Genomic DNA, 11,391 nt, shown 5'->3' with positions numbered 1-11,391 from the left:
TCTTTCGGTAAAGTCACGTAGATAGAAAAAATAAATATTCTTAGGTTTTTTCGGTAAAGTCACGTAGGTAAAACATCAAAATTAATAAAAATAAAATAAAATAAAGATCACGACGTTTCGGAGGCAACACAACGTCGTGATCTTTATTTTATTTTATTTTTATTAATTTTGATGTTTTACCTACGTGACTTTACCGAAAAAACCTAAGAATATGAATCATTGCAGTCACGAAAGCTTCAAATCTAGAAAGAAAAAATAAAATTTAAATAAAGTGAATAAACATAAAAATAATAATAATAAAAAACATTAATGTAGACTGTAGCCTGGTTCTTAATCGGAGTGAGTGTACTGGCAGTCTATAATGTAGACTGTAGCCTGGTTATTAAGTTCGGTGAGTGTACTGGCAGTCTATAATATAGACTGTAGCCTGGTTTTTAAGCTTGGTGAGCGTATTGGCATTCTATAATGTAGACTGTAGCAATGGTTATTCAACTGAGTGAGCATACTGGCAGTCTATAATGTAAACTTATTCTTGGTTCTTTTGGCAATAAAAAATAAAATTCAAAAAGATACATTTTTTAAACAAAAACCACGACGTTTCCATCACAACACACGTGATCGTCTTCAGGAGGAAACGTGACTTTACCGAAAAAACCAAAGAATGTTAATTCCTGCAGTCACGAAAGTGTTAAGTCAAAATGCAAGATGTGTTTGTATTTAGAATGTGATTCGTATCCGGACATTGGTGGACTTGTATACATTGTCTACTCTCTGAACAATCGACGGTCTTATCTTGTCTGGTGTGAATTCGTGTGAGATTTCTGAGGATTCATCGTGCACAGGGACTCCTCTACTTACGAACGGGTTGGGTTCCAAGAGGTCTGTTCATAAGTCGATTTGTTCGTAAGTCCAACTTTTGTCCTGTTGATTCCAAACATGTTGTACGGCATCTACACTAAACACTGGGAATGGCTTTAAAAGTTGTATCATGTCCTGTAGATGTAGAGGCCACCGGTTCTTTATGTCCTGCAGATGTAGATACCACTGGTTCTTCATGTGGCATCTACATGACATACAAACAGGTTTGTTCGTATTTCTGAAATTTCGTAAGTCGAGGAGTCCCTGGAATAGGTTTAAGTGCCCTCTGCAGTGGATAGAGGCAACTACATTCACTCTAAGTAGAAACGTTGAATCGAACATTTTCATTGAATCGCTGGGGGTTAAAAAATAAAAGTCGCTTCTTACAACTAAAATTCGTCATATGCCGTGCAGCAAACATGGATGGCCACATTTGACTGTTGTACAATCATATTCTTGGTTCTTTCGGTAAAGTCACGTAGAAGGGAAATAATAAAATAATAACTACATAAAACAATAAAAATTATCACGACGTTTCGACTGCAACACAAGCAATCATCATCAGGTGTGAAATCCACAGCAAGAAAATTATTGTTGTACAATCGTTAATTATTTGTAGTGTACTGGCGAGCAATTTTTTTCTCTGTTCGCAGTTTGAGCTGTTGCGTGCACCTCCACGCACGCGTCTTCCCACATCGGTGAATGTAATGTCGCGGCGACGATAGAAACAAGAATAATCTATGCAAATTGGCGGCCTTGATTGCCAATGAAGCAAGGGCACAGTCAAAGGAACACCGCTTGCATTATGTTCCAATCGTGTACACACGAGACGTGCGGATTCCACTTGTGACAGCCATTACGCCTGACATTTGTTCCAGATTGCACAGGCCCTATGTAAATGTTAGCCAATTCAATATGATCTGTTTTCAATCAACTGTGGAATGCATTCAACTGGTACTGTGAGGTTGACAAGTGTGCGTGACCTGTTTAGTGATTCCAATTCATAACACACCGCTATGAATTGATTTTGTTCGGTGACATCAATGTTCATTTACGGGCATATTTGAACATTGATTCTTCTATTCCTGGAAAATAAAAAAAATCTAATTTTACACACACACACATGCTGAACAATTAATTCAGAACGCTTTAGGTGTCGCTTTTGTTTCATGATTCTTTTCAAAAGGTATTTTTGTGAAATTACATGTTTTGTTTCTCATTAATTTGTATTGCATCGCTGCCACGGAACGTTGGCTGGTGGTCTGTGAGAGCTGGTTCGAGGCCTTTGCTTACGATGGTTTCAGTGGTGGGGTGGGGCTAGAACCGTGTTGTTCGGAGCTTTGAGAGACGAGGATTAAACAAGAAAGATCGGCATCGACACTCTTCTCATTCGCGATGACATTCCAGTCTCATTCGCACTTGTTCATTTTTACTGAATCGAGCGGAGCTTTCAGACGCGCTTCTGCGTCCGTCTGGAACGCTCTTCCTGTCGATATTAGGAAGCCACTGGAGCTATGCGCTTTTAAATCATCTCGATTTAAAACTAATTTCTTTGAAACTGCTTTTTGTTAGTTTGTTGTCCTTCCCCAACACCTCCGATTAGCACGGTTGGCTACGTACGGTGCAAAAAAAGTTAAGCATACATACATATTCCTTGCTCGCATATGTGTCCATCCACGTATTTATTACTCAACTTATCAATCAGACGAGCTTCTGGGAGTGCAGAATTTCAGCAGCATTGGTGCAACACGAGCAAACTGTGGGCCGTTTTTGACATGCAGTGTCTTATAAACAGATTCTGGTTTGCTTGAGCCATTCCTGGTGTACCAGGTAACGACCCTCTCTGTTAGATGTTGGTTCTAGTTCGACGAACAATTATATAATAGATTCCACATAGTAACCATTAGCGCCATTGTGGAGCATATAAGTAAGACGTTTGGGGGAAGAAAGTCACCTGTTTGTTAATTGTATTACTTGTTTACTAGAATATGTTTGTTGTTGCTTATATTCTCCACAAGGCGAATTCTTACTTTGCCTTCCTGAATGTTAATACTTTGATCTACCCTCGAGCGATGATGGGCAGAGTCCTCTCCCATCGGGATTTTGACTCGCAGCCTTCCGATTGCAAGCCAAAGCACCTCCGAGGCCAGATACATTTCATATCACAACCCAGGATGAAATAGAAAATATTAAATCTGCTGCTGTACCTACCTGGGGCATACATATCACGGCATGATGTTATTGATCAAATGGACTCAGGGTCAGCGGATATGACCCCAATTTCTTGGTTCGCAGGGGGCCATGAAATGGCTTCAGCCAGCCCTGATGCCTGCATTATCTCCCGCTGTTTCTGAGCCAAAGTTTTGCTTGCGAAACGCAACACACCGTCGCTGACAGCAGATGCACGTGGAACGCCAATGAGGGCTGCCGTTGAAAGATACATGGACAGCATTTGTACCCTCCCAGGTGATCTCAGGAGCGATGTCACTGCAGGACTTTTTTAAAAATACGCGGCCAAGATCTGCTGTACGTCACCGATTTTAATTTTAATTGTCTCGCTGTTTGCACCAATACAAGGTCGTTTGATTTCCTCAACAAAAATATATATACCTTCCTAATGGCGCAATGGTCAGACGCATTTGACTCACAACGGTTGTGGGTTTGAAGCTTGGTGGAGGTTGGCTTAGCCCCGTATGCCCTCTGGGTTCAATGAAATGAGTATTAGCTTGTCTGAAGTCAACAGTGGTGATTGTAAGGAGAGACTTACCCCTTCCACCGCTGCCTGTAGCACCACCAGCATAGATGAGTGCCATACCTTGTTTGAGCACATATAGAGACTTGAGATTTCTTATAACAATTGTCGCAGGTTTTTTTCTTTTCTCGCAACAGCATTGTTGCAGCCTGTGGTCGGAAGTGGACCACTGGTCAAGACGTTCATGTTTATTGTTTATCATTCAGAGTGTTAAATGTGTTTCTCTGACAGCCAAACCGATGCCCTTGCCTGCTCCTTTCAGCCCACCGTTGTTTTGTCTTTTACTTGTGTACATTTCCAAAACTTTTTTTATCCAAAGCAGGTTCCCAGAAACCCTAAAACCTCAGAAGCCACAAGTATGACTGTATCAATGGTGCCTCTGCGTGTACGGCCTCGTGTTTTACATTCCACGAGTTCGGTCATGTTTTAAGTTACTAAGAACTAAAAGAGAGGAGAATAAATAATCTGGCTAGATAATTATCTAATCTTCATTTAACTTGGAACAGTGTCATGTTGACATTTTTTGTTCTCCGCTTGGGTTAAATAACGTTAAACATAACACGTTATCGCGCCGTGCCCTTGGCTCGTGAATCCCAGAGGCGAGAAGCTCATGTGTGTATGTATGTTGAACTTCTTTTGCACCGTACGCAGCCAACCGTGCTCACCGGAGGTGCGATAGAAGCACGACGAACTAAACACACAAAAAGACAACAGTTGTTGTGTGCTCAGGCACACAGAGACCGGCATTAGCCGGGCGTCCGGCCAATTTTGACTCGAGCAGTTGTCCACCCACATGGCATTTGGCACACAACCCACACGCTGCCCACCCACTCATCCATGTCTTCCGCCCCCCCCCCCTGCCACGCGGCTTGGCTAAGATGCGCGCGTGCACGCCAATAGCCTGACGCAAGTCTGCGAGCGCGCGCCCGTAAATTAAAACCAGGATGCAACCCGTCTTCTGACCTCCTCTGAAACCGGGGATTATTTAATCTGGGATTGATAAGCCGGAAGGCATTTGGTTTGCACAGGGGTTTTGTCGGAGCCATTAGTGTGCACGGGGGATTTGAGTGCGGAGCGCGGCTCGCCAGGTTCGAGTGATTAAGCTTTAAGCGTAAAAAAACACAACAACGCGGGCATGGGGTGGGTGGGTGGTTGGGTGAGTGGGTTCTGCTTCAGAGCACGCACGCGCGCGCGGCGAGTGAGTGGGCCGAAGCGGTGGAATTGTGCGACTTGCCAGGACGCATCCCACACGTCTCATCTGGCTGTTCTGGCTGGACACACGTGGTCCCGGGTCCCACATGACCGTTCAATTGAATCGGCGTCGCCCGCGGCCCACGCCGATGTTTTTCGAGCAGATGCTGGACCCGCCGAGTGGGGGCTCTGCTCGCGTGTTCGCTGAGCAGGTCAGAGCGATTTCTTGCCGATCAGAATTGAAACGGTGTGCGTGTGTTGAACTTCTTTCGCGCCGTACGTAGGCAACCACCCTGCTCATCTACTCTTTACAGCCCTGAGTAAGTGATGGGCATTCTGCATTCCAATGGCAGAGATGAGTCTATCCTCAGGACCACCACTGTTGCCTTCCTCACAAAGTAGTACTCGTGATGGTCTTCACTCCGGAGGGATGATGGGCAATCAACCCCCAACCTGGGTTTGAACTCGCAACCTTTTCATTGCGAGCTGCTCGCTCGGCTACTGAGCGGCCTTCACTCATGTGGCACAAGCATGTTGACGTTACATGTAACAACATTTCATTGTTATTTTTGTAACGTCAGAGACTATGAAAGCACTAGATAAACACATTTGTGTGCCTATAAAACTGAAAATCTGTAATTAGAACAGGCTTTGACAATTACTCATTCTGACCAAGGGTAATAAAACTAGATTCTCACAAAACTTGGCCTGTTTTCATCGCTGGAGGGTATAGCTTGTGTATATTTATTTATTTAAACTGCTGTTTTAGTAATACGCAAAACAAGTTGTATAATTTCTTCAACCAGGTTGAAATTCGTTTGGGGGCTCTGTACCAATGGTGGAAATATTTTCCCATGCCTGGTGTCAGCCCATCCATGGGACAACCACTGTTACTTTCTCACAAAACATGTCCTCACGTTATAGGTCCAGGAAAGTATGTTGGACAAATTAGGCTCTTAATCACGATTCATCAGGATTTGTATGAATGGTGGAACTCCGTAATGGGCACCAGCATAGCACAGTGCCGAAAGAGGAAGCTTCGACCAGTGGGTGTCACCTGTCACGACGTCTTGATCAGAAACGTGAACTCTGAGAAGCAACTGCAGAACAAAATGTGAAAAGGCTGCGAATGCATCGAGGGGAATGCCACCGGAACGTAACGTAGACCGCGTGGGCCGGGGAACGATTGCGAGTTGTCACGACACAACTTTGGCGGTTAAGAAAAGTATCCCGCGCTTTGGAGGAACAGGTCATTGCTCTCATGCATGATGGCCAATGGACGAGCCTGGTGATGGAATGGCATCAAAAGGAGAGAACGTGCACGAGAGTGTGACGTGTGTGTGTGTTGAACTTCTTCCGCACCGGACGTAGCCAACCGGGCTAATCGGAGGCGCGGGGGAAGGACAGCAAACTGAACACAAAAGGCAGTTCTAAACAAACGAGTTTTCATTCTAGATGATTTAAAAGTGCATAGCTATCGGTGGCTTCCTAGTACCGGAAGGAAGAGCGTTCCAGACGGCCGCAGAAGTGCATCTGAAAGCACGTCAGTGAGATGGTTTATGGCATCACAGGACTGCAATTGATGATGGTAGCACGTGAACGCCGTTATTCAGCAGTGGATAGGTAATAGCTGAAGATGCTACGTATTAAAAAAGTTACACGTCAGCTCTCTCAATCTCTTAACATCAAGATCCCAAAAGATTTTTTTTTGGGGGGGGAGGGTGGTAGACCCTCATATGAACAGTGTACACAAACTCAAAGTGTACATCCACGTATGACCTGCTTTATATTTACACACGCATAGAGTGTATACAAACACAGCGTGGCTTTTAGGATGGTTCCTTAGCACTCAAGAGGAAGATTCACAGCCGTGTTAACAGGCTGACAAACACAAACACGGGGGTACGTGAAGGAAATGGCAAACACTGGGCTTCCTGTTGTCACACAGATCTGTGATGCAGGGCTGTGCAGACGCCGGTCGGCGTGTTTATGTTGACTTTGCAGAGTCCTCTCTTGCCCACAAAACTGCCAACCCTTGATCGAGCTGCCTCGTGTACACGGAGACTGGGGAAGGGGTTGTCCGGAATCAAATGGGACCAGATTTTTTTTTCGTGCAAAAAAAAAATTAAATCACGTTTTTTATATCGCCGCGTCGAATTTTCGCAGTTGTGCTTTCCAGATCTCTGTTGGGTTTTAGTGTCGTCGTACCGCGTGATGTCTGATGTTTCACTCCACGATTTATCCAAATTAAGTTCCCGAAGGAGTGCCCCGGCACGGAGCGCGGTCAAATTCGATGACGCACGCCATGGTTCTCCATCCTTGCAGCATCCTTACACGGTGCTGCTCGAGGAGGGTGGAATCTCCGCTATGCACGGTTGCACTCTCTGGTTTAGTCGCTGATGTTTATTTAAATGTACAGAAGTACAAAAAAAACCAACGTGGTTTCGAGATAATATGAAGACCTAGGATGGGTGGAACGATTCAAATCCCGCCACCACCCCCCGCCCTCTTCAGCAAATTGATGGATGTCATGCTTCTGGGTCATGATATCATTCTAGAACATTTATATTTTTATATTTATGTTGTGGTGAATGAAAGCGCCTCTTGTGGCTGGAGGGGCCACGTGAACCTCTTACACAGAACATATATACAAATATAATAGCCCAGAAATGTGTGTAACGCGCGTGACGTCACTCCACATGCCGCACCCCCCCCCCCCGTCATTAATAATAAAATAATCGTGAGCGGGTGGATTTCTACACTCACGCGGAATGAGGTCGAGTGGAAAGATTTTTATTGTGCAAAGTCGCTTCAAATATGACGACGTTTCTTTACAGAAAGTGAAGGTCAAAAATAAATCTACGCAGTGCTACATCCGTACGTGACGTCACTGCAAAGAGCCACCCCCCCCGTCATTACTATAAAAAGCAAGAAATTTTTTTACGCACATTCGCTTTAAATTTGACGTTTATTTATTGAAAGTTGCTAAAATAAACAACTCTAGGCAGACGTTTCTTTACGTAAATATTACAGCTTCCGTCCTAGGACGGGCAAAAGGCTCGTACACAAATAAGAAAACATCGAGTCTTACACAAGCGTATCCATTTGGAACCTATGGTGTGTTTAAGAATCGACGCATCGATGCGTCGCTCCACCAATGTTGTGCCAGATTGCTGCAAAGTCTAACGGTGGTCATCGTGCGGAAATTGTCCCCACCAAGCTCGGCAATGCCAGCGGTGATGAGCAGCAGCAGCAGCACCCGGTGCTTGTTTGAGCGTGGATGCACGTCGGGTTTGACCGCAATTTCCTTCGGATGGCCGATGCGAACCATCGTTTCACGTGGAGGTGGGTGCGCCAGATGAGTCCGTCACGAGTGGTGGAGTGGTGGCGAATCGCCGTGAAGATGCCGCCTTTGTGTTTGTGATTCGGGCATTGAGTATTCATCTCTTTCATTCTGCTCGGATTCTAGGCGAACACAGTCGCCGCACACTGACCGGAAAGTTTCTACATTGTCCCTACCAAGTGTCTGCGCCTGCTGCTTGGGTGTGTGCAGTGGCTGCGGATTTTCAACGTCGGCATAACAAAGATCCCCAGCGTAGACTGTTGGGGCAAGTGCTGTTAGCGAGCACCTATGAAAGTCGGCACGGCACACGAGGGGGTGGGCGGCCAGCACCACGCCCGACCGCCTTTGTCTCCCCAGGGGCGATGTTTACACACCGCATCAGGTACTCATTTGAGGCTGAGTCGACCTAGGAGAGGCCCAGGACCGGTTCAGACATTCGTCGCTGGTGTTGTCCGTGAGCGGGAATCGAACCCGGGTCGCCGGGTTCATAGCGCGGCGCGCTAACCACTACACCACCGCTCCCCCCACCCAACGCTCCCCCACAACCCACAGGCATCATCTGAATCATCTGAATCTTGCAAAGGGCGCTCCTCGCATCCACTTCGCGGGGTCGGAGCTGCGCACGACCGAGACGGCTCTTCTCCGCCCGCGTGCCCCTGTCGATCAAAGGGAGCGCGGTGGGTGGGGGGGGGGTGAACGAGGCGCCGTGGTTGTGAAGGCGCTGAACTGCGACGGCGCTCGCTCGCCCTCCCTCTCCCCACGGGGGACGGAAGCCTCCATTGAGCGTCCCTTTGCCTTTGCCTGCCCCGAGACTTGGTGGCGTTGTCGCTCGCGGCGTTCTTGCGAAGCGCTGCGTGGAAACCCCGGGCGATGTTTTCACTCCTTCGTATCAAGCGAGAGAGTCCGGGCTGCTACTGTTGGGTGTTTAAGTCTTCACCCCTCCTCCCCATCCCCGCCACCTCCTTGAGAAGGTGCTGATTAATTATGCGGTGCAGTAATAAGTGTTCTTCACTCATTTTCAGAGGTGGGAGAGGCGTGGGGGCGGCTCTTTCGCCGATAAGACATAATCAGTGTGCGTGGGCCGCCACACGTTTGAAACCATTGGGGGGTTGACAGCACGATGACGATGATGATGATGGGGGTGTTGTCACGTGCTGTGTACTGTCGGGGCCGCACTAAAGGCGGCCAAGGGGCCGCCAGGGGCCCGTGGGCCACGTGATTCAAGGATATTTGGGAAAATCGAGGGGATTCATCTGAATTTGTGTCCCACTCCTGGGCCGGATAGACGTGGGTACGTCCTCTAATAGTTTGTCAAAGAAATGCATTTTGGAAGCGGCGACAATGCGTTTTTAAGTTGGGAAGAATGCTTCTCGGAGACAATTTTGGGTAAAAAAACGATGTTTTTATAAACCACAGCACGCAATGGCAGTTATGGGTGTTAAACAGAAATAATCCTGTACCTTTCGCAGCGGATACGACTGCGTTTTGATTTGAGTCGGCTCAAGAAAACTGCCACAGTGTAACGCTTAGCGCAATGGGCTGGCAAGACAGGATGGGTCTCCCAGTGCGGCAGGTGGAATTATGGTGCAAGGTTCCATAATAGACGTGCTTGTGTTAGCTTGCGTAAATATATAAATGTGTCGTTAAAACCCACCACCACCCGACACAGCCAACTAGTAAGGTTTGTCACGTAAACAGAACGTGCCAATTCGTCACTAGTACAGCACACCGGTGTGTTGGAGAGCCAAGCCACAACATTTACAATCTGAGTACAGTCAGTTTAACACGTAGGCTTTCGCGACCAATAACATCCATAATACAGGTTGTTTGGGTTAGATCGTGTTAAACTGGTGTAAGTTTGTTCAATCCCTCTTACCTCTGTCCACCCAGCAGTATAGATGTGTACACCACAGGTGTTTGATTGGCAGGTTACGTGGCGAGCATGGAATAATGGTCAAACTACCCCCTAGAGGAGATCTCGAGAGCTTCTTCCACTGGAGACCATTCCACCAGCAGTCGTGTAATCAATTAATTTCAGAGCTGCACCTTTATCCTTTTGTAATGAAGATGCTCCAGCCACAAACACGAAGCCACAATATCGAAATCATTGCGCACAATGTCGTGGCTGTTAAAGCGAGGCACTTGTGTATTTTGTTTCAACCGATACAAATCGTCATTCTGATTGGGTGTAGGAAGGGCCTCGTTGTTTGTCCGAGTTGGGGCGGCAGGGCTATGCGCGAACAGGAGGAGGAGGAGGAAGGGGGTGAGCAATGTGTCGTGGTCGTGTGCATTGCTTCGCGCCCGTTACCCCCCCCCCCCTACACGCTCCGGCGAGCACATCGGGCGGACACGCTTCTCACAAGCCCCCTTCTCTCTCTAAAGAATAAAACAAATGGTAACGAACAACTCGCCGCGAAGGGTGCTGCTGTTGTTGTTGTTGTGCTGGATATCTCTCCAGTGTGCTTTCCGGTTTGCACCGCGTGTCCCTGATGCGCGTGATGTCCGACACCTTTTGCTTCACGGAGAACGGAACAGTTGCCTATCGCAGAGCGACAAACGCCGCTTATTGTCACCCAATGGTAGCGATCGCTGTTGCTCCAGATGTAGGTTTCATAAAGACTTATGCTACTGAACGACGACACGTATTTACCGTTACGTATTAACTTATTTTTTTCGTAACGACAGCACCCTGAGGAGTATCAGATGACACCACTCAATTAGTAACGTGCAGAGGAAGGAAGAGAAATGGACAACACATCCCACATCATGCCAGACAACGGTTAAGGAAAAAGACTAATCGGTCAAGTAGGATAGAGAATGCAAAAAAAAAAACCCATCTCGTTTGAATTTGGGATTTTACCCGACACACATTGCAAAGCTGTAGAGAAGACCCAGAGAAGCATGTTGCAGACGTGTGGGCAGTTAACCAAATACGGCCGGGAGTTTTTAGCCGCTGTTATTGCAAACACGCCTCTCGATTATGTTCAAAATGCTCTACATCGTTTTTTTTACGTCCGATACAACAGTGATATTTTATACAAATTGGGTTAATTTAGTGCTGAAATGGACCCACATTATGTTTACATTTGGAAGCAAATGTTTCACTGGTGCCATTATTGGTTATAAAAGGAGGATTCTGTGTTTGTATGCTCGAAACAAATTAATTAGGCCTCTTAATTACCCAGAATAAACCCCACTTTTTTCAGGAACATTCCTGCAACGGAATGTTTAGCCAATTCCACACGTG

This window comes from Lethenteron reissneri, chromosome 44, assembly GCF_015708825.2.
Source record: "Lethenteron reissneri isolate LAM-NWPU_2019-01 chromosome 44, ASM1570882v1, whole genome shotgun sequence".
Taxonomy (NCBI): domain Eukaryota; kingdom Metazoa; phylum Chordata; class Hyperoartia; order Petromyzontiformes; family Petromyzontidae; genus Lethenteron; species Lethenteron reissneri.
Note: the sequence above shows the minus strand (reverse complement) of the source record.